Source organism: Notothenia rossii, assembly GCF_949606895.1.
Source record: "Notothenia rossii genome assembly, chromosome: 2".
Lineage (NCBI taxonomy): Eukaryota > Metazoa > Chordata > Actinopteri > Perciformes > Nototheniidae > Notothenia > Notothenia rossii.
The window spans coordinates 73,567,090-73,590,839 of record NC_136904.1 but is presented as its reverse complement, the minus strand read 5'-3'; the positions used below and the strand labels follow the sequence as shown (position 1 = coordinate 73,590,839).

The window sequence follows — 23,750 nt, the reverse complement described above, 5'->3', positions numbered from 1 at the left end:
CTCCCTGCGGACTTGAGGGTTGGGGTACAGCTACAGCATCCACAGTCCTTGCAGGCGGCCTTGGAGATGGCTGTGGAGAGAGAGATTGTGTGGAGTGTGGCAGCGAGGAGCAGCGGAGGGACGGTACCACGGGCTGTGAGGAGCTGCAGAGAGGAGGAGAAGCCTGTATGGGTTACCAAGGTGACTGAAAGTGTTCCAGTTTTATTAGAGGAGAAAATGAGGGAGATGGGAGCAGCTGTCAATGCAGAGAGGGAACTGTGGCAGCAACAGGAGGCTAGACTCAAAGCGGGGCTGGCCTCTCTTGAGCGAGATCTCCAGGAGAGTAAAGAGAAGGAGAGCCTTGTGGCCTCTCTGGAGAAGTGCCTCCAAGAGGGCAAAGAGAGAGAAAGGAGCCTGGTGGAGGAGGGTGCCAAGAGGGATGCGCAGTCCAACGAGCTGCTCAGGAGCCTGGAAGCCGAGAAGGACCACCTGGAGGAGCGTCTGATGAACCAGCTGGCCCAGCTCAACGGCAGCATCGCAGACTACCAGCAGGAGGCGGCGGACAACCGGGAGCATTTGACCGAGCTGCAGCGGGAGGTGGAGCGGTTGGCGAGGGAGCGGGCCGAGTTGGAGGCCAAGGCGCAGAGCGAGAGCGACTGGGCCGCCAGGCTGGAGGAGGACATGAGGCAAGCACAGAGAGAGAGAGAGCCGAAGCAGAGTCTGGTAAGCAGAGGGAGCTGGAGCAGCAGCTGAGGTCCGCTCAGAGGGTCAGGGAAGGCAGTCAGAGCTGCTGAGGGAGAAGCAGCTGGAGGTCCGGCAGCTGCAGAGGGACTGCATCAAGTACCAGGAGAGGATCAGCGAGATGGGTAGAGATGCTAAGGCGCTGCAGCAAGGTTACAACGAGCTCCAGGATAAGCTGGAACAATCCCAACTGGAGACTTCGATAACTCTAGAAGACCTGAAAAGGACAGAAGCAGAGTTGGATACCTGTAAATCTCAGCTGGATGAGTCCCAGAAGCAGGCAAGCGTAGCTATAGTGGAGAGGAGTACCATGGAGCAGAACGCCCGACACAGAGAGGCCTCGATGAAGGTAGAGGCGGAGCAGACCCGGGACTCTGTGAGGTTCAGACGCGGAGGCGAACTGAAGGAGATGGAGCTGACACTGGACGAGGTGGACAGAAGCGGAACTATGACACCAGGACAAGAGGGCAGCATTTCCGGGCCGAGGAGCTGGTCTGGGTCTACAGCCCACAATGGAAGAAAGGCCGGTGCCCAAAACTGGACAGCCAGTGTGTTGGTCCCTGCAGAGTACTGGAGAGGGTGGGGGTAGTGGTGTTTGTGCTGAGTTTTGTCTGTTTCTCGTGGGCGAGGAACTTTGTAGTGGGGGGGTAGTGTAGCGACCCTGATAGGATGCTGAGGGTGTCACTCAGGCATCCCCCGTCTCTCTGCCAATCACAGAGCTGCACAGTGATGCTGGTCTAGGTGCGGTCCCGTGGTTGGGGGAGCAGACGGGGGAGGGCGGGGAAGTTGTGACGTAGACACTGTTATATATATGGGTATGTGTGGGAGTTAGCGTCAGAGAGGGTGTGAGGTTGAATCCACAAGCTGTTCCTGAATCTGTGATCCTAAGAAAATAAGAGTTATTAAAGCCTAATAACTTGAAGCCTGTTTCCGACTCCATCTGGGAACGTTACATTATTATACATCCATGGGAATTATGAGCGTTGTGGTGTGGTTCAACCGAAGCACTTTCTGAAGCAGTTACGTGGTATTGAGGGGCAGCGAGGCTTCGTTTGTCATCGGTGACGTCACTGGCCCAAAACGATACAAGCCTCGATCCAAGCTTCACAAAAAACTTCCGGGATTACTCGACACACGCTCCGAAGACTCGGCGCAATACGTAGAGAGTTCGCTGTCCTGTCCTCACACACAACTCTTATTCATCCCGGTACCGAAGTCGGATCCACTTTTCCGTACCCAAACCTACTTAAAAGTGAGACAAATCAACTCTTTGCCCTCCAAAAATCCGCAGTTGAATACTGACAATTTCGGATTGATGTTAAATGTTGTATAAAATTGTTGTCTTTTGTGGTGAAAAAAAATCTTTGCAACTTGTTTTAATTCCAGCTGCTATGTGTAATTTATTGCAGGAATCAGTCATGGCTGCAAACGGAAAGCAGACCTGTTATGAGGGCAGGATTCTCCAAAATTACCAGGTATACCTAGAACCAGGGGCGGACTGGCCATCTGTAGAATCTGGACAACCACAGAACGGCCGGTCACCAAGGGCCGTGGACGGCCGGCCGGCCCTTTAAAAAAAATATATAGTTGAACGTCATCATTTAAATTGCGCTGACGGCCGACAGAGGGCGACAGCGGCCACTAATGCAGTTGTGTGGTTTTTATCTGTCAAATAATCACACACAAAGAAGGAAAAAGACCGGACACACGAAGAGAAGGGATTAGACGCCGCGGCAGACAGGGGTTGCGTTCCGATAATCCAAAAATCAGCTCCTAAATTCTAACCCCATCTCCTATTCCTTGACCTCTGAGTGAAACGTCACGGGGTTAAGGGATAGTGGATAGGAGAGTTCAAAAGGACTTAGGAGAAGAGACTGCGGTACTTTAGAGAATCCGAATGCACTTTCACTATCTGACGTGTTTATGATGCGCCAGCGGACGTCATTGTGTGCGTCTGCTGCTGTAGTGAAATTTTTGGAAACTACAGTGTTCTATACAACGGACTACAACATGGATGTATAATAAGAACGAGGGACTACTGTAAACTCATCTAGAGACTCTGCAACGTGCTCTGATGCTGTTGTTTTATGCTTTATGAACGTGGACAACAGAGAAACATATTCTTCATGACCAAAGTGGTAATTGAAATAAAAAAGGAAAGTGAAATTTATGCTTGTCACCCTCTCCCTTCGGTCCACATTAATACAAATGATCCCAATACGTATGATTGTATGAAAATATCTTAAAATAAATACAAATGTATTTATTATAAACGTTAGTCCTTAACATCTATCACTGTGTATATCACCATTCAAACATCTTTTAAAAGTTGAGCAAACCCCACACAGCTCAGTGAAATGTTGACTTTATTTGATCATTTCAGTAAAAACTAACGTTCATATTTCTCTTTTTGATTATAATACTGATGAACGTTCAAAACAAAGCACTTCGGCAAGTTACCACATACGTTTTAAAATGCTTAATAAGCACCGTAACTTTCATGATCTTCTCCGTCATAATCGTTTGTTTCCGTGAACGACCGACTGTTGTGTGACGGCAAATGCTGCGGCTGCAAGGCATTGTGGGGCAGAATTTTCTCCTCTCCTTTCGGTAAGGGAGGTCCAGTGGTTCCTACGCTAAAGGAGGTTATAAAGGAAGTTTGAAACCTCGGTTGCATTCCGATAATCCAAAAATCAGCACCTAAATTCTAACCCTATCTCCTATTCCTTGACCTCTGAGTGAAACGTCACGGGGTTAAGGGATAGTGGATAGGAGAGTTCAAAAGGACTTAGGAGAAGAGACTGCGGTACTTTAGAGAATCCGAATGCACTTTCACTATCTGACGTCTTTATGATGCGCCAGCGGACGTCATTGTGTGCGTCTGCTGCTGTGGTGAAACTATGGAAACTACAGTGTTCTATACAACGGACTACATGGATGTTTAATAAGAACGAGAGACTACTGTAAACTCATCTAGAGACTGCACCGTGCTCTGATGCTGTTGTTTTATGCTTTATGAACGTGGACAACAGAGAAACATATTCTTCATGACCAAAGTTGTAATTTAAATAAAAAAGGAAAGTGAAATTTATGCTCGTCACCCTCTCCCTCCGGTCCACATTGATACAAATGATCCCAATACGTATGATTGTATGAAAATAGCTTAAAATAAATACAAATATATTTATTATAAACGTTATTCCTTAACATCTATCACTGTGTATATCACCATTCAAACATCTTTTAAAGGTTGAGCAAACCCCACACAGCTCAGTGAAATGTTGACTTTATTTGATCATTTCAGTAAAAACTAACGTTCATATTTCTCTTTCAAAACAAAGCACTTCGGCAAGTTACCACATACGTTTTAAAATGCTTAATAAGCACCGTAACTTTCATGATATAACTTCTCCGTCATAATAGTTTGTTTCTGTGAACGGCCGACTGTTGTGTGACGGCAAATGCTGCGGCTGCAAGGCATTGTGGGGCAGACTTTTCTCCTCTCCTCGGTGGTTCCTAAGCTAAAGGAGGTTATAAAGGAAGTTTGAAACCTCCTTTCCTTTCATTTGGAGAATTGGAACGGCACTTAACATGGCTGCCACTGACGTACTTCCCGGTCATTTCATTTGGTTAAGGAGGTTCCTAAGCTAAATGGACTATTGGAACGCAACCCTCCTTTCCTTTCATTTGGAGAATTGGAACGGCACTTAACATGGCTGCCACTGACGTACTTCCGGGTCATTTCACTTGGTTAGGAAGGTTCCTAAACTAAATAGACTATTGGAACCCAACCAGGGACTAGGAAAAACATGGATACAAATCAAAGAAAACGAAAAGAAAAAGGTGGGGCCGAGAAGGCAAGAGAAAAAAAGGTGAAGTCACTCGCAGGTGAAGCATATAAATGTCGCAAATTGACAGACCTTTTTGGCAGCAGCGCTGCTACAAGCACTATCAGCAGCAGTTTAGAACAAGTGCAAGATGATGAAGAGAATGATGAGGGCGCGAGTTCAGATAGCCAGCCTCCTGCTTTCATGATGAGGGACAGAGTTGGGCTGCTGGAAGAACCAGCTCAACTGGCACGTATACAAGTGCAGGGCAAGAGCAAGAGGTGGGTGAGAATTTTCTCTTGAACTCAGTGGCGTTTTCTCCTGGAGGCCAAGGGAAGCCTTTTTTTTGGATTGTAGTTATAATTTTAATAAATAAATAAAAACACTTTGTTTGGTTTCGGTAATTATTCTGCCGGCCCGTCTCTCCCCCATTCTCATTGAGTATTTTACAAAGAGTGAAACAGCGCCCCTCTAGATGTTATAAACCTGCAGGTCCGCTGCAACTCTTATTACTTTTAAATCCAGGCTGAAGACTTTTCTTTTTGTCGCTGCTTTTAATTGAACTATTCATATCTTAGACTGCACTGTAACTTTTATCCATGTATTTTTTCTTTTAATGTTTATTTTATTAACTTTTCTTTTTAATGACTGATTTTAAACGCCATTTTCTTAATGTCTTTCATTTTTTTAAAGCACTTTGAATTGCCTTGTGTTGAAAAGTGCTATGTACAATAAATAAACTTGAAAAGTGCTATATACTGTAAATAAACTTGAAATGCCCCCCCCCACACTTTTCAGCCCTGCCCCACATTTTCGCAGTAGCAGATGCCGTGGAAAACTGTAGAAATCCCTTTTCAATAATTCCCCTAAAGTCGCATCTAAAACGCGATCTGATCTAGCTGTGTATATTTTGTTATTTTTGATTTTTATATTCAATCTCACTAGCTACAGGCATGTTTGAAGCTTGTAAAGGGAAGATGACAGCTCTCACTCGCCACTCTACTGTTCCTCAGCGCCGCTACCCCTCCCTCCTGCTGAAATTATGAATGTAAGGTGTATAGAGAACCGCAGTGACGCATCGTAAAACCCGGAAATAAGTTAGCATTTTTAGCACTTCCGGTTCCTTCCTCAAAAAGCAATGCATTTTTTCCATAGGGTTTTGGAAAATAGCTCGAAATAAGGTCTGTGGTTGACACAAATTTAAGAGGTAATTGAAGTTTTGTTCTACGACATTAAATACATCAGCAGTGACCCCACTGGGGATTTTTGAAGAGTTTACGTGTCTGAAAAACGATGGTTGTTACCGAATGGCTGAATAGGACTACAGAAATTGTCAAGGCCGTTGTACGTCATTACGCCGAACACGTAAACACTCCCGCTAAGTTTGTTTTCCCCTGTGTTCTGCTTGAAAGCAAGTACCTGCCTATCTTTAGTATCTGTATATCTATATCTGACCATTAGAATCTGTATTTTTGAAATTGTCGTTTTTAACACCGTAGTTTTACAAATTATAGAATAATTAATTACCAGTGTTTTCCAATTTTACTCGGCAGTTCGTTTCGTTGGCTAACGTTAGCTAAAGTTAGCGCTACTAGTTAGCTACGCAATGGTTTGTTGCTTTTGCTCCGGGTTGCAGCCACAGGTCTTCGCATGAAACGTGCTTGTTCTATCGTTTCCCGGCCAATGTTTTCCAAAGAGAGTCTGGATTCGTGCCATGAGGTAAGCTGACGTTACATCTTTGTCCATGTCACGGGAAAATGTAAATAATGGGTAGTGACTGTATCGCCGTTATAGAGATGGCGCTGCTGAAAAGACCGCAACATAAGTAAAGATAATGAATACATCCTATTAAAACCTGTGTGGCTTATATGATAAGTCTTATTAGTACAAGCAGCATAACGTTTCACCATGTATCTAAAGATTGTAGTCAGGGAAATCAGTTTGACATATTGAACTAATAACAAATCACCTCAGGCTGGCAGAGAACTCTCTGCTCCATAGCTTCTCTTGGACGTAAAATCACATGTACATTTTACATTTATATTCAATTTAATATTCCATCCCTCACATACTTTTGTATATATAATAACTTATATTTTGTTTTTCTTGTTATGCTGCTGCAACACAAACATTTCCTAAATTGGGATCAATACAGTAATATCTTATCTTAATTAATTAAGAAATATAACTATTATAATTAGTGTAGCAGCTGAAACCTATTTTCAATATGGATTAATCTACCATTTATTTCTTTAGTTCAATTTTCATCTATAAAAATGTCAAAATAGTGAAAATGTTCACGAGACTTATCAAAGTGCAAGGTTATATCTTTAGATGTTTTGTTTTAGCCTATGTACTGTATGTCTTAATGCTCTTACAGTATATGTAACGGTGTGACTTCCATGAAACTAATATTTTATATCTTCCCAACAGACGAGCTGACAGGAAACCTAACACTCTAACAACCACAACATTGCAAAGGCGAGTAAATGTAAATTAAAAACAATTCACAATTTTTGTATTTCTTCTTCCTTGCAGTGAGGTGAAGCTGACGTTGCACTTGGTGCCAGTAAGGATGTTCCTCACGCAGGCTAAATGTTTCTCCTTCCTTACTGACAAAGAAGCCCTTGATTTGCAATACTTCACTAATTGTTATTTCCCTGGCTCCGTAGGGACACTTTACCTCCAGCACAGCGGAAGACCCTACCAGACCATCCGGAGATGCCCCCAACAATCCTGATAGGGAGAGCCACAAATCTGACTCATGGACCTGCATCTGAGTTGCAGTGGTGAATGCTCTGACGCCCTCACATTCATTCATAGTCCCCCACTGTACAGACAAAACACCATCAAGGGCCTGTTGTTGCCCTAGCACCCTGGCAATAAGGGAAGCAGTCACACGCTTTGACCTCAGGACAGCTCCAAAGTTGCTGGCAGTCAACCTTCCTTTCCTGAACAAATGCCAGTTTGGGTTGGTTCGCTGACCAGTGGTAGCCACCTGAATTGCCCTCTGTTGCTCTTCAGACAATGCCATGCTTGCCACAATTGCCTCAGGTCCCTGATGCCCAACAGATTTGATAATTTCAGGAACAGTAAGTGTTTCCAAGCTGTAGTGTTCCTCTTCTGGCTCAGGGGAGAGAAGCCAAGAAATTCCTGAGAACCTGCCCCCAAGTCTGTCCCTCAGCCAGTCACGATCTTCGGAGGTGGGCTCTCTTGTCAGCGGGTTAAATTAGTTATTGGTTTCAACAGTCACATTAAAACAGTTACTAAATCAGCCTATTATTACCTAAAGAACATATCTAGGATTAAAAGACTAATGTCACAGCAGGATTTGGAAAAACGTGTCCATGCTTTTATCTTCAGTAGACTGGACTACTGCAATGGTGTCTTCACAGGTCTCACTAAAAGATCTATTAGAAAGCTGCAGCTGATTCAGAACACCGCTGCTCGAGTCCTCACTAACACTAAGAAAGTGGATCACATTACTCCTGTTCTGAAGTCTTTACACTGGCTTCCTGTGTGTCAAAGAATAGATTTCAAAATACTGCTGCTGTTTATAAAGCACTGAATGGTTTAGGACCAAAATGCATTTCTGACCTCCTGCTAAATGATGAACCATCCAGATCTCTCAGGTCTTCAGGGACTGGTCAGCTTTCTGTCCCCAGAGTCAGAACTAAACATGGTAAAGCAGCGTACAGTTATTATGCTCCAAATATCTGGAACAAACTCCCAGAAACCTGCAGGTCCGCTGCAACTCTTACTACTTTTAAATCCAGGCTGAAGACTTTTCTTTTTGTCGCTGCTCTTAATTGAACTATTCATATCTTAGACTGCACTGTAACTTTTATCCATGTATTTTTTCTTTTAATGTTTATTTTGTTAGCTTTTCTTTTTAATGACTGATTTTAAATGCCATTTTCTTAATGTGTTTCATTTTTTGTAAAGCACTTTGAATTGCCTTGTGTTGAAAAGTGCTATATAAATAAACTTGCCTTGCCTTGCCTAATAAAGATTTCATGTGACACATAAAATTGATTTGTTGATGGGAATTAATGTGAATAAATTAACTCGGTCTTAAAAGGTTAACGGTACTCTTGCTATCACTACTCACCGACACTATAAACCTTGTCCCTCATGCTAGCCCTGACAACACCGGTAAGCACACCTTCATCTAGGCTGCACTGTAACGTGTCCTGACTTGTAGTGGTTCTCTCCTCTATCTACACTCTTCTTGTCATCTTTGTAAAACGATATCAGACTGGTAATTAACACAGCCATGACTTCTAGTTAAATTCAGTGTGGCTAAAATGAAAAGCTTTGTTAAAATATGCAAGCACGCGAAAGTCAAATTCAGTCTTGTCAAAAATTCTACATGTGTTATACATCCAGAAATATTGAAATATCGTTTCCCACAGTGTGACATGTATACATAAAACAAAAAGGGCCTAGATAAACGTGGTATACATTAAACAAAACGGGCCTAGATAACCGGGGTATACAGTTTAAAATGTTAATATATTTAAAGTGTTCAAAGTGTAGTTTCAGTGCAAGTCAGTTGAAACGATCTTAAGTTGGCGTGACGTTGAAGTCGTGCGACCGTGCTGCTGTACTGGCTTGTAGTTCGTTTATAGCATAACGTTAGCATTTCGCTTTTGGCGACTAGATTTATGATTCAAAAATTATAAAAGTAGGGTTGACATGTGGAGATTATCCGGCTGAACAAAACGTGATCCCTCTCTTAAATGTGTGTCAACCACAGACCTTATTTCGAGCTATTTTCCAAAATCCTATGGAGAATTTGCATTGGTTTTTCGCAAAGGAACCGGAAGAAGTTTGCTTCCGAGTTCTACGACGCGTCACTGCGGTTCTCGGCAGGGTCCGTTACAGTTTGCTTTGATCTGATTTCAAATAAGCAAATTCTTGGCTTTCAGAATATTAAACTTGTTTCGGCAAATTCAGATGATCAATATGCCTACAACTTTGAAGCTTGTAACGGCAATTAATTACAAGCGGAGAACGGAGTAATTTAACGTCACTGCAGGCATAACAACAGCCGGTGTTTCTCGTGAGTGTTTTCCCCGGGAAACAAACACAATACTAGTGATGGGATTTATGGCTCTTTGAAGGGAGCCGGATCTTATGGCTCCGTTCCTTTCAAAGAGCCGTTCAAAAGAGCCGTTCAAAAGAGCCGTTTTTTTTGGCGGGGTTACTTGGTTTGTCTGTGAAATAATCACCAGGATAATGATTGACTGTATTGCCAGACCTAATGTCAATAATCTGCTTTGTAAACACGACACAAGGTGGCGCCATATCCATGTCATTCATGTCCGTGAATGTACTACTTTGAATTTACCCTCCGTATTTGTTAAGTAAATAAAGTTGCCTTGCCTTGAATGAAATTCACGCAACTCTTAATATTAGATACTGTGTTTTTAAGTGGCGATGGAGATCATTTGTTGGCCCTGCTTTAAAGGATATTTTGCCTTTACAAATGGTGCGCTTTTTTGGTTGAAGTGCATCAAAATGCTGCTGCGTTTTCGCCTTTGGCTCATTTTCCATCCGAAAAACACGTCGTCTACCTGTCCTGTAGCCTACCACTTGTTATGACTTCTCTCTCTCGCGTATTCCGTTAAGACCCACCCCATCTCACTCCTCCTGCTGAAACCTACTAATCAGAGTAGGGGCGGGTCTTCACAGAATACGTTTGGGGAACAAAATCAAGCTTTTTAACAGGCGAGTGGATTTTGGCAGGCAGTGAGTGCGGACTAACAATTGAACGATAACAAGAACGGCTCTCACCAAGTACGACTCGGTTCCCCTCGTTCATACCAAAGAGCCGTTCAAAAGAATCGGCTCGTTCGCGACCGACACATCACTACACAATACACACAAACGCAAAAATACACAAACACACACGTATACACGCAGCGCGGAACACTGTACAAATCCAGTTTCAATAATTCCCCTCTACTCTAAAGTCGCATCTAAAACGCGATCTGATCTAGCAGTGTATATTTTGTTCTTTTTTATTGTTATATATATTCAATCTCAGTAGCTACACGCATTTTTTAAGCTTGTAGGGAAGACCACAGCTCGCCTCTCACTGGCCACTCTGATCTTCCACAGCGCTGCTCCCCCTCCCTCCCGCTGAAATTATGAATGTAGGCATTGTGGTGATTGACATTATTCACCCACGGAACTATGGGTTGGGGTATTGTTCCGCACGGACATTAGTGAGTTGACTGGACTTCCTGTTTCCCCCGGTCTTACCTTCCCGGGCTGAAAGCTGTTTACATGTTGTTCTGATGTTAAATAAAAGTCTAGCTTGTACCTTCGATACCCCGCCTCCGACTCCCGTCTCTCGGCACTACATTGGTGACCCCGACATAAGTCTCGTAGAAGGATCCGAGACTGAACCGAGCATGGCAAATAACGCCGTTTTTTTCAAACTGCCGGAGTTTTGGGATACATCTGCGGCTGCATGGTTCGCACAGGCGGAGGCTCAGTTCGCCCTCCGCGGAGTAACTGATGACGCATCACGCTATTTCCACGTCGTTTCGGCACTGGGAAGCTCCACTGCGACCCGGACGGTGGGCTTTATTACATCTCCCCCTGCCCAGGATAAATATGCAGCGTTCAAGGCTTTCCTGCTAAAGACTTTCGAGCTGTCTCGGTCGGAACGGGCCCGACGCCTGCTCGCTATTCATAGCCTGGGAGACAGCAAGCCTTCTGACCACATGGAAATGATGCTCAACCTGCTAGGTACGGAAGAACCCAATTTTTTGTTCATAGAACTGTTTCTTCGGCACATGCCGCCGCATGTTCAGACAGCGCTCGCTAACACGGCTATTACTGAGCCACGCGCTTTAGCCGAAGAAGCTGACCGGTTCTTCCTGGCCACCCAGCGTTTTACCCCTGAGGTGCTGGCCCCGACACGCAGCGGCTCCTTCCCTGGTAGAGGCATGCCACCTAGCAGAAGCTCCAGGGCCGACGTCAGCGACTCCAGCCCTGGCCTGTGTCAGTACCATGCACGCTATGGGGCGAAAGCGAGGATGTGCCGTCCCCCCTGCACCTACAAGGAAACGGGAAACGCCAAGGCCTGCGCTCGGTAGTGGCCGCGAGCGTGGGCACATCCAACCGGCTCCTGTTCATCAGGGACACCCTCTCTGGTCGCAGACTCCTTTGTGACACAGGAGCCCAGCGGAGCGTCCTGCCGGCTACGGTGGAGGACGCCGCCGGTGGGGGCCACGGCCCACCTTTGACGTCCGCTAACGACACCCCTATCCGCACCTATGGCACAAAGACAGTGGACCTGTATTTCGAGGGTCAGCGGTTTAAGTGGGATTTCATCACGGCTGACATCTCCTTCGCCCTCCTTGGCGCAGACTTCCTGTGCGCTCACGGACTGCTGGTGGACGTCAAGAACAGCCGCCTGGTGGACGCACTGACGTTTGCCTCGTTCGCATGTACCCGCGGCGAGGCGTCATTCAGCGGGCTCTCCAGCTCACTCTCACAGGGTGACAAGTTCCAGCACCTTCTCAGTGAGTTTCCCGACTTGACGCAGCCCACCTTTTCCGCTGCCACTACCAAACACAGGGTAGAGCACCACATTGACACTGAAGGCCCCCCAGTCTATGCTAGGGCCCGGCGGCTCAACCCTGACATGCTGTCGGTCGCCAAGTCGGAGTTCAACAGCATGGAGCGTCTGGGCATCATCCGCCGCTCGGACAGCCCTTGGGCTTCGCCGCTCCACATGGTCCCTAAATCAGCCGGTGGCTGGCGACCGTGTGGTGACTACCGCCGCCTTAACGACGCCACTACGCCAGACCGCTACCCGGTCCCTCACATCCAGGACTTCTCTTCACACCTGGCGGGCAAGCTGGTTTTCTCCAAGGTGGATCTGGTGCGGGGCTACCATCAGGTTCCGGTGCACCCCTCAGACGTCCCCAAAACTGCGGTGATTACGCCGTTCGGGCTTTTCGAGTTCCTGCGTATGCCGTTTGGACTTAAGAACGCAGCTCAGTCCTTTCAGCGGCTGATGGATTCGGCGCTCAGAGACATGCCATTCATTTTCGTCTATTTAGACGACATCCTTGTCGCCAGCTCCTCCTCTGAAGAGCACCAGGCACATCTCCGTGTCCTTTTTGCGAGGCTCAGCCAACACGGCCTGATTATCAACCCGGCAAAGTGTCAGTTCGGGTTGTCCTCCATCCACTTCCTCGGGCATCTCATCAGCAAATATGGAGCCGCCCCCCTCCCATCGAAAGTGGAGGCCGTGTCCGCCTTTCCACGACCGTCTACAGCTCGGGCGCTCCGAGAGTTCCTCGGGATGGTGACGTTTTATCACCGGTTCATCCGCCGGGCGGCCCACACCATGCGCCCGCTGTACGAGGCCCTCAAGGACAAGTCCCCCGGCCAGGCCATAGACTGGACGGCTGAAAGGGAAGCCGCTTTCGATGCCACCAAAGCCGCCCTGAGCGAAGCCGCCATGTTGGCTCACCCGTCACACAGGGCCCCCATCGCTATCACCACCGACGCGTCTGACTACGCTGTGGGCGCGGTGCATGAACAATGGGTCGACGGCGCCATGCAACCGCTTGCCTTTTTCAGCCGCCAGTTGACTCCCAGGGAGCGCAAGTACAGCGCTTTCGACAGGGAACTCCTTGGTCTCTATTTGGCTGTTCGCCACTTCCGTTTCCTGCTGGAAGGCCGGGAGTTTGCGGCGTTCGTGGATCACAAGCCACTTACTTTCTGCATGTCCAAGGTGGCCGAGCCGTGGTCCGCCCGACAGCAACGCCAGCTTTCGTACATCTCCGAGTACACCACGGACATACGACACATCGCTGGCAAGGCTAACGTGGTCGCGGACTGCCTCTCCAGAGCGGTCATCGGAGCTGTGCAGCTGGGCCTCGATTACCTCCGCATGGGCGCTGACCAGGCCTCTGACCACGGGGTCCAGACCCTCAAGGCCTCGGTCACGGGATTGCGACTGGAGGAGGTCACGGTCGGTGACTCGGGCGCGAAGCTGTGGTGTGACATCTCCACGGGCCAGCCTCGACCGCTAGCCCCTACGGACTGGCGCTTTCCCACCCCGGTAGGAAACCGTCCGTGAAGTTGGTGTCGCAGAAGTTCGTGTGGCAGGGGCTTAAGAAGGACGTGAAGTCCTGGGTCGACGCATGCGTGGCTTGTCAACGGGCTAAAGTCCACCGCCATACTAGGGCCCCTTTTGAACTGTTTGCGGTTCCTGAGAGGAGGTTTGACCATGTCAATGTCGACCTCGTAGGTCCGCTTCCCCCCTCTCACGGTTTCACCTACCTGTTTACGATGGTGGACAGGACGACCCGCTGGCCCGAGGCCGTTCCCCTCACCTCGACGTCAGCTTCCGACGTCGCCCGCGCTTTCATCGGCACGTGGGTGGCGCGCTTCGGGACCCCGTCTGACCTCTCCTCTGACCGCGGTTCTCAGTTCACCTCGGAGCTGTGGAACGCTGTTGCTGTGGGTTTGGGGGTCAAGCTGCACCGCACCACCGCATATCACCCCCAGGCTAACGGATTGTGTGAGCGGTTTCACCGATCCATGAAGGCGTCACTGCGTGCCGGATTGACAGACGGCAACTGGGTGGATAAGCTCCCGTGGGTTATGCTCGGCCTCAGGTGTGCCCCCAAGGAAGACCTGCAGTCCTCGTCGGCGGAGCTCGTCTATGGCCAGACGCTACGGGTCCCCGGGGAATTCATTCCCACCGCCACTGTGCCCTGGTCTGCAGCCGGGCAGCGCTCCTCCCTGCTCGAGACCGCCGGGACATTCACGCCCGTCCCCACGTCGCAGCACAGCAACCCAGCTTTCCGGGTGTCCCCCGGATTACGGTCGGCGGATTTCGTTTTTATTCGCCACGACGCTCACCGCGGTCCCCTGCGCCCCCCTTACGACGGTCCGTTCAGGGTCATACGTCACGGGGACAAGAGCCTGGTGGTGGACGTTGGTGGCAGGCCTGAGACTGTGTCCGTTGATCGGATTAAGCCTGCTCACGTGGACGTTTCCAGGCCGTTGGAGTTGGCTCTGCCCCCACGTCGGGGCCGCCCTCCCATGTCCCGCCCCCCACCCCCTGTGGGGATGCCCTCGCCCTCGTTGGCGCCCCTGCCCCTGCCCTCGCCTGCGGCCCCGCCCTCCTCAGCCCCTGTGGTCCGTACGCGCCGGGGTCGGGCGGTACTTCCTCCCAGGCGCGAGGGTTTTGACTATGGGTGAATTCTGGGGGGGCTTGTGTGGTGATTGACATTATTCACCCACGGAACTATGGGTTGGGGTATTGTTCCGCACGGACATTAGTGAGTTGACCGGACTTCCTGTTTCCCCCGGTCTTAGCTTCCCGGGCTGAAAGCTGTTTACATGTTGTTCTGATGTTAAATAAAAGTCTAGCTTGTACCTTCGATACCCCGCCTCCGACTCCCGTCTCTCGGCACTACAGCATATAGTAATCATAGATAACACGGCAGGGTCCGTTATAGTTTGTTTTCATCTGATTTCAAATAAACAAAGTCTTGGCTTTCAGAATTTTAAACTTGTTTCGGAAAATTCAGATGATAAATACAGGTTTGAAGCTTGTAACGGCATAACAAGCGGAGAACGGAGTAATTTAACGTCACAACAGGAACAACAGCCGGTGTTTCCCGTGAGTGCAGTAATCGAGACGAAAATATCTTCCCTCCGTAGTATTTTGATCATTTGGTCCGCTAATAATCAATCAGATCGATGGATTCCAGAGAAGAGAAAACTTTAAAGGCCTTTTTCTCATTATGTGACATATTTTGCTTAATATTTGGAGTAACCTACAAAAATAATCCTGATATCATTAGAAAGCTAGGAATCAAAATGTGTCTTCGGGTCAATACGACTGATTTCGATGGAGCAGGTCACTTTGCATTAGGTAAAATCAGCGCCGTATAGACGAGCTCATGATAACCTCATATGTTTTTAACTTAGGATCATTCATACCTGTGTGGTTAGTCTAGAAAAAGGTAAATGTGTGCATTTTATTATAAAGTTATATTTACAGACTGTTGCAAAAACGAAGAAGCTTATAAACATCACGTTTAAAACTAAAAGAGCTTTATAAAACACAATTAAAGATGTTTGGAGTTTTATTTGAGTTATTCATTTACATTTTTTCTCAAAGAGATGCTGATTTGAAACCGTTGTTAGGCTTACATATTACGGTATTTCCTGTTTCTGCCGGAGAGAGTGGAGTTTGTCCCAAAGCTTGTGCTGTATTTACTCCCTCCATCTGACAGGAGGGAGCCTCATGTGTCACTCCCCGGAGTTCACTCCGTCACGGAGGGGGAGTGTGTAGGGGTAGGGTGTAAGGCGTTGTTTGGGATTGGGCCATACACACACGCACTTTTTTAGGCCCCCCTACTTCTAAAATGAATCCGGCGCGCCTGGATTGCACTCTCTGTTGCAAGAGGAGGCTAGCCGAAATTGGCTTCCCTTGGTGAAAATAAATTGAGGGATTGACCAATCAGATGAGGCCACGTCATGCCTCACAATCCAATCAAATCGCATCAACTTCAGTTCGTACTGTAACTGTGATCACCGCCCTTAGAAAGCAAGCAACTGAAGTAAGTGCAATTATGGAGGGTGGAGATTTGGAGTATTTCACCAAAAATAATTTTACTAAACTTCCGCTTCAGCAGCAACTAAAAATTAAATCTGATGAGAGGCCAATGCCCAAACTGGATCTGTGTACAGAGAGGAAAAAAGGAGTGAATCGGACGTAAAACTTTAAATAATAAACAGCGGATTTCTAACATTTGACATTTCATGTGGCCGGACTGGGTCAGTTTCCAGGGCTGAATTTTAGTCCCAGTCCGCCCCTGCCTAGAACAGTCTGGGCTTCACAAGTGCATTCTCCAGGGTGTTCGCCACATCCTGCTGGGGGGATTTAAAAGGTATAGTACAAGAGATATTCTATTAATTAGAGATCTTAAGACTTTTCACTTGTTTGCAATCACTTTTACTGTAAATCATGTGTTGATGCAGAATTGGAGCTGGTAAAAGCAGTCTGGATGTTCTTGGTGTTGGAAGTGGTGGAGGTATGAGATACAGAAACAAGTTCTGTTGTAAAAACACAACATTTTCCTTTATGCCTCTCTCTCACACACACACGCACACACGGCTGTAATTGATTTTTTATATTTTTGGAGCAAAAGAGTCAGTGTGTGATCTCAAATCTAAAGTCTGGTGGCCTCCAGGTGAGATGGACAACCAGATGTTGACTCTGCTGCAGTCCATATTCCCTGCTGTCCAGATCACTGCTGACATTGTGGAGGGCAGCTCAAAACTTACTGACAACTTCAAAGGTATTAACCATTTAGAGCACTGCAAAATCAAATATATTTTTGGTACTTGTGGGTTATCACAACTTTTTTAGTTTTTTTCAGACTGTAAATACACACTTTTTTCCCTTTGTTAAGACTCTAGAAATAACCCTAACTCCTAGGATGAATGATTTTGTTAATTTGAGAAATGAAAAAGTTAATGTGGAGGATCCAGTTTACCGCTATTAAAAAATGGCGACAGATAACCCACAAGTACCATATTTTTGTATAATTTCCTTCCACATGTGTCTTTGTCTCTTTCAGCAGATCATGCAAATACAATCCAAGATATATATATATTTGTTATAATTGTTATTTCTGTATAACGGTTGATTCAGCTCTAACAAATGTTTTTTTGGCTATTTAACATTGCATGGTGATTGTTTAAAAACATTTGGGGAGATGCAGATCAATGATTTATTGTCATTGTGTCTTAAGCCGCATTCACACCGCGGGACTTTCCCTGCTACTTGGGTTCTTTAGTTCCGTTAGTACCAATAATGTCGCGTTCACACCGCCAGGACTACTCAGTGCCGGGAACTCTTTTTGCCATTTTCAGTCCCTGCTAGAGAGGTGGTACGAACCTGGTGATAAAAGAGTGCCAATTTCTATTCTATTTCTATTGGCTGGGCGAATTGAAAACCACGCCTCGTTAGACTCAGAATTTTTTTTGTTAGGCAGCCATTGTTTTCCTCGCTACAAAACCACATCCACACCTGAGCGAGTAGTTTTTTTGTACTTTAAAGCAGTTATGACCACACGTACTACAACACCGGAGCGGTGGAATGATGAGGAAGTGTCGGCGCTTCTGGCAATTTACTCTGAGGACGGGATGCAGCAGCTTCTACAGAAAGCAGTTCCCAACTCCAAATGTTTTGAGCGATGTTCGCAAAAGCTACTTGAGCGGCGTGATGCCGTTATTGTTATGTCTTGACGGTGCAATAAAACAAACAAACTGGCGAAGCTTTATTTATTGTGTCCCACCCCAAATTTGCAGAATAGAAGAATGTGAGAGCAGACAGGTGTCGGTGGTTGAATTTATCTACAATGTTGCAACCTTGTACAGCAATGGCAGGGGCAGAAACACAAGTCTTACACACATAAACACAAATAATTTATCATGTCATTTGTTTTAGATAAATAAGGGAAAAACACCAAACAACGGTTAATGTCCTTTTCCAAAATCAGCCTGAGGGGGTAATTTATAATAAATACATAAAGATAAAGTCCATTGTTATCACGTATCTTAGGAAGATATGAACTTCATCTTGGTGAAGTTGATGCCGAATTCACTATTTAGTAGATAATCATGTGACACTTTATCTTTGCACTACGGTCTGTCTGCTGAGCCTACCTATATATATATATATATATATATATATATAATGTACAACGGGTGGGCTTTATATCCCCTCCCCCGTGTAGTTCTTCTCGTTTTTTTTTGTACTCGCCGTGAAGTGGTTTTGCGGCCTGCCAGTAAACCCAGAGAAGAAGAAGACGAAGTGACGTCAGCGTAATCTTGCCTCAGGGAAAGTACTGCTGTGTGAATGCGATTGGCACTAGCCCCCTGGCGGATTCAGGGCCGTGGTACTTTAGTGCCGGCACTAAAGTACGGCAAGTCCTGCAGTGTGAAAGCGGCTTTAGACTTCTCTCGAACATCTGTGCCCTCTGAATCAAGGCTTGAGTAATCAAGGGTTTATCACATAATGTTATAGGTTATCCATTTTATTGGCTTACTCATAATGTTTGTTTTGAATCATAAAACTAACTTCTGTGCCCTCAAAGTGACAGTGAGGACTATGAGAGGCAAGTCAAAGCCAAAGGAGACATGAAGACATTTGACTTCATACACATGATTCAGGTAAAATAAGTTAGATTTTTTGATTATTTTTTAAATTGAAATGATTATTTTTAGGGTTCCCTTTCAGGTCTTCGTGTCCATGCATTGAGAGCAAATAAGCATTACCTTTTCTGCTGAAAAAAAAGTGTTTAGCAATCATCAGTGCATCGTTTCCGCCAGGGGGCGTCTTGCCGTCATTTGACGCCCTTATTCAGCTCGGGACGTCCTGAAATCGAGCCGAGGGCATCCAAAAATGTTTATAATTCTAGAGAAGATCGAGAGTTTTTATCGTTTGAATTGACCAAAAGGACAAAGGACAAGGACATCCCTCTGTTGGAGCGGCAAAGGAGTCTGGTGGGATTCTTTTCGGAGTATTGAAGATCGTTTCCCCGACATCGGTGGTGCCTAACACTGCACAAAACGGAACGTGCGCGATTTGGACGCGATGAGGGTGGGGGGTGCTAGTGGAGCACGTGCGTGAACTGCGAGCGCCGGAGCCTGGCAGCGGCGAAACTGAGGCTCCGTGGTAAACTGTGGTAACATGAAGAGCCGTTTGGGAGGCGAAACAGCTGGCGCTCGCCGAGTCAAATGATCCGGCTCACTAACGTAAAGAGTATCTATATCTCGGGGTGGACGCCCTCTCAACCCTGGTCTGGCAGAAACACTGCATCAGTGTTTAGTCTGACATATTTGTCCTACACTTGAAAACACAGACTGTGTACTTGCATGGATGCAAGCTTTAATTGAAAAGGTTAGATTAAAACTTTCCCATAATGCTCTCCTTCACAGATGATCTACTATGTGGATAACCTCGCCGACACCATCAAGTTCTACCACAGCCTGCTGAAGAACAATGGAAGGCTTATGTTCCGCACTTCCAACTGGTCAGGCGGGGCAGTTGTTTATTAAGAAAGGATCCTTATGTTTATTTCAAGACGACAGACTTGATGAAAAATGTTTAACTTGCACTTATAATAAGTGATGAGTTCTAAGAGAACGCTTTTGCCCTACTTGAGGTCAATTCAGGGGATAGAGTACAGTACGTGCACCATTGCACCACGGCAAGTTCAGTCATATCATGCCAAAAAAAAAGATAAGGCAAACAAAGAAATACATCTTGCTCTCTTTCTCTCTCTCTCTCACACACACACACACACACACACACACACACACACACACACACACACACACACACACACACACACACACACACACACACACACACACACACACACACACACACACACACACACACACACACACACACACACACACACACACACACACACACACACACTTATGACCTGAATTTGTTTGGCAGGTTGATCTGAAATTAGCTTTGAATGTTGCCACAGAGAATACACTAACTAAACATTATAAACCATTTTCTGAGGATGTCTATGATTCTCTTCCACTAATGATAAAGATAATTTCCTAGTAGTCACTGGAATCTTCACTGAACAGGAATCTGACTGCACATCTTCAGTTTGCTCTGGTGCACATGTAAAGTTCATTCCTTTAAGAGTTACGTAACACATGTTTTTTCAGGACAGCTTGTGGGAGGGGAAAACTCTGCAGCCTTAAAGTGGGGACCAATTCACTCTGTTCTCCTTTCCTGCACACTCAAGGTAGCTGTTTAATACTTGACAAATACTGCTTATCATAGTGAATCAGAGATTGTTTTTCTATGCATGCTTCAATCATTAATGTTTGATTTGCAACCGCCTTTTTTTATGCATTGCAGGAATCAGTCATGGCTGCAGAAGCAAAGCAGACTTGTTATGAAGGAAGCTGCGTCCAAAGCTTTCAGTTCTACCTAGAACACTCTGGAGAGCACGAGGCTATCATGCAGTGTGTTCACAATGTCCTGCCTGGAGAATTTCAAAGGTAGGCTACTACACGAAAGGAGTGCTGCATTAAAAAAAATGTTGTTCACCTATTAACTTATAACTCACTCAGTAGAGGTTGTGGCTGCCTTTTGACGACAAAGGGATCATTTAGATCATTTTCATTCAATGACTTTTCTCAAAGTTTGGTATGTTTTCGTTCAAAGAGAGATAAGGTTGCTTGTCATTTCATTGAGCAGCAAAGCTTGCATATTTCAACAGTAAAACAACAAATGTTTTCGTCTACATTGGTCCAAAGTCAATGTTTTTTTAGGAAAACTGCCCAATTTCTACGTCCAAACAACCCTGATAACAGTGAAGTGGGTGGGTGGCACCGCAGTGAAGTTAGTTCTAGGTTGGATATTTGACAGACTCACCAACAGCGTGTTCTTACTCTGTCTCACATTCTTGTCCATACGAGTCACTCTTAACCACAGGGATTAATTTAGTAATCATCAATACATGTCTGTTTGAATGACACAAAACCAATGTCTTTTTCAATACCTCCCTGCTAACTTAATCAATATTTTCCATCTATTGTTAGCCAATGACTTAAAATCAATCCAGCATTGTATTACTACACTGGGAAAAAAATAGATTTTTGGTACAATTTTGTATGAATATTTTAATAAACAAATACTGTAAGCAGGTTTTCATAGGTATGTAGGCTTTTGCTGACCCAACACTTAATGCTTAGACAAATAAGAATTAGAACTAGAATTTCTTAAAAGTAACAGTGCGTTCCATCTCTGATTGGAGGGATTTGTTCATTTCAATTTTTCATTTATTTACGGTTTAAATTGTGATTTACAATTGCATCCTTAAACTGAGTGTCTCTTTTTCACCTGTCATGTGTTGATGCAGAATTGGAGCAGGCAAAAGCAGTCTGGATGTACTAGGTGTTGGAAGCGGTGGAGGTATGTGATGAATCACAGCAGCTCAGATACTAACTAGTGTGTGATCACAAAGTTCAAGAGTACAAGGGATACAGTGGGGTACAGCATCTTTATTTAACATATTTAAATACTCTTCCAAATGTAAAACCTTTTCAGAATGAATTCTACTCTTTTAAGAGTTACTCCACTGTAGCAAGAAAACACTTTCTGGGCACACATCATGAGAGAGTTTTCTAGAGGAAAGACGTTAACTCAGTCAGGCTTCTGAGGTCCTATATTAACCTCATAAAGTATATTTGTTTTTACAGGAAAGTTGGATTAATCCCCTTTCACGTACATGGCTTTAAAGTAATAATCTAAAATGTGTCTGGAATGTTACATCATATTTTTTTAATTCAAAGCTACTGTATGTCCTTCATTTTGGTGGATGATTGCTTCAAACAGAAGCAGCATGATTTAAAAGCCTAAAGACTACCTGTTTTCCTCCAGGTGAGATGGACTCCCAGATGCTGACTCTGCTGCAGTCCACATTCCCTGCTGTCCCGATCTCTGCTGACATTGTGGAGGGCAGCTCCAAACTTACTGACAACTTCAAAGGTATTAACCTTTCAGAACTCACCACAATGAAAAAGTATAATTGTATCTGTTCATTACTTTCTTCTTACTCTTATTGTATGTAGTTTTTAGGTGATGGCTCACATTTTCATAAACTAACTAATTTGTCTGCATCTCTGTTTTTTAGCATCGGTAGCAAAGATCGCTAACCTTCAGAAGATCCCCTTTGGTTGGCATATCATGCACAGTGAGGACTATGAGAAGCATATCAAAGCTAAAGGAGACGTGAAGAAATTTGACTTCATACACATGATTCAGGTATATGAATTTGATTCTCGGTCATGACATCAAAAAAGCTTAAATTACAAAACCAGCTGCTGGTATATTGCCGGTGTCTCAACTATCCAATGAGATTGATTTAGGTGCCCCCCCATCTCAATTATCTCTTGCTGCTTAAATTCATCGGGGAGCAAATCAGCATAGCACTTTCTGCCAAACAAAAGTATAATGTTAGGTGCTATTAATAGTCTTACATACTGTATAACATAATGCAATCCTCAATTGTAAAGGTCAGTTTAAAGGTTGCCCACAACTCTGTCCTTCACAGATGATCTACTACGTTGATAACCTCGCCGGCACCATAAAGTTCTTCCAAAGCCTGCTGAAGAACAATGGCAGGCTTATGATCATCGTTGAAGCAGGTAACTAAAGAAACAATTGCAATTCAATACTGCTTCTTTTCCAACGTTTTTCATATCTGTGTCCAACCAGACATTCAACAATGCACATTCTTAATTTACCCTAAAGAATATCCTCTTTGTGGTTTTTTGTGTTGAGGACTGTTGAAGCTACCAGCCTTCTTGCCTAATATATGAGATCCTAAGATGACCAAGAGTATCTTTTGACAGCAACATTTATGTTTTGTTGTGTGACAATATGTTTCTTCTGACATTAATGTACTATTTTTATCTCATGCTATCCAGCTAACAGTGGCTGGGACACCTGTGGAAGACCTACAAGAAGGATCTGTGTGTCGACACCATCACAGAGTATCGCTCTTCCGGAGAGATTATTGCCTGCTTGAAAAGCCTTGGTCTGAAATACGATGAACACACCATTCCCAACTCCTTCGACATCTCTGAGTGCTTCACTCCGAGCAGCCAGCTTGGACAACGTCTGCTGAATTTCATGACGGCCAAGATCACTTCGAGTCCTTCACCCCAGAGATCAGAGCAGGCATGTTGGACCTTCTCAGGAACAAGTGCAGCACTGAAAAAGATGGCAAAGTGTTGTTCAACAGTACTCTTAAATGCATTCTTGTTCATGCTTGAGTATGTCATATGGAAAAAAATACAATCAAATTAACATTTTTGCATTGACTTTATCCTGCCATTTGATTACATAAACTGGGATTTGCCTAACATTAAGTTGACCATTTAGAGTAGTTTTCAATCTCTTTAGCTTATATTTACCAAACTGACTCTGTATGTGCACCAACACCCTCAATAAAAACATTACGCTAAGTAGCTATTGAGTCATCAAGTTCACTTCCACCTTACTGAAATAGTAGATGTATTGAATTTCTATAACATATCAAGACAGTCATCATTCGAGAATGGACAATTAGCTAAGTCCAGTAGCATAACGTATATTTG

The 23,750-nt window shown here is 45.2% G+C and overlaps 1 long non-coding RNA gene and 1 pseudogene across 2 annotated transcripts; both read left to right on the top strand.

Moving 5' to 3' along the window:
* Window positions 1-5,631: 5,631 nt before the first annotated feature.
* Window positions 5,632-8,878, top strand: LOC307030756. The gene is made up of 3 exons (XR_013805778.1): window positions 5,632-6,266; window positions 6,981-7,028; window positions 7,220-8,878. It is a non-coding gene; the product is annotated as an uncharacterized lncRNA (long non-coding RNA).
* A 10,718-nt stretch (window positions 8,879-19,596) lies between these two features.
* LOC307030755 (histamine N-methyltransferase A-like) lies at window positions 19,597-23,621 on the top strand (annotated as a pseudogene). The gene is made up of 8 exons (XR_013810611.1): window positions 19,597-19,642; window positions 20,307-20,386; window positions 20,503-20,645; window positions 21,509-21,561; window positions 22,030-22,137; window positions 22,283-22,413; window positions 22,703-22,796; window positions 23,079-23,621. The product of XR_013810611.1 is annotated as a histamine N-methyltransferase A-like (transcript).
* The last annotated feature ends 129 nt before the right edge of the window (window positions 23,622-23,750 follow it).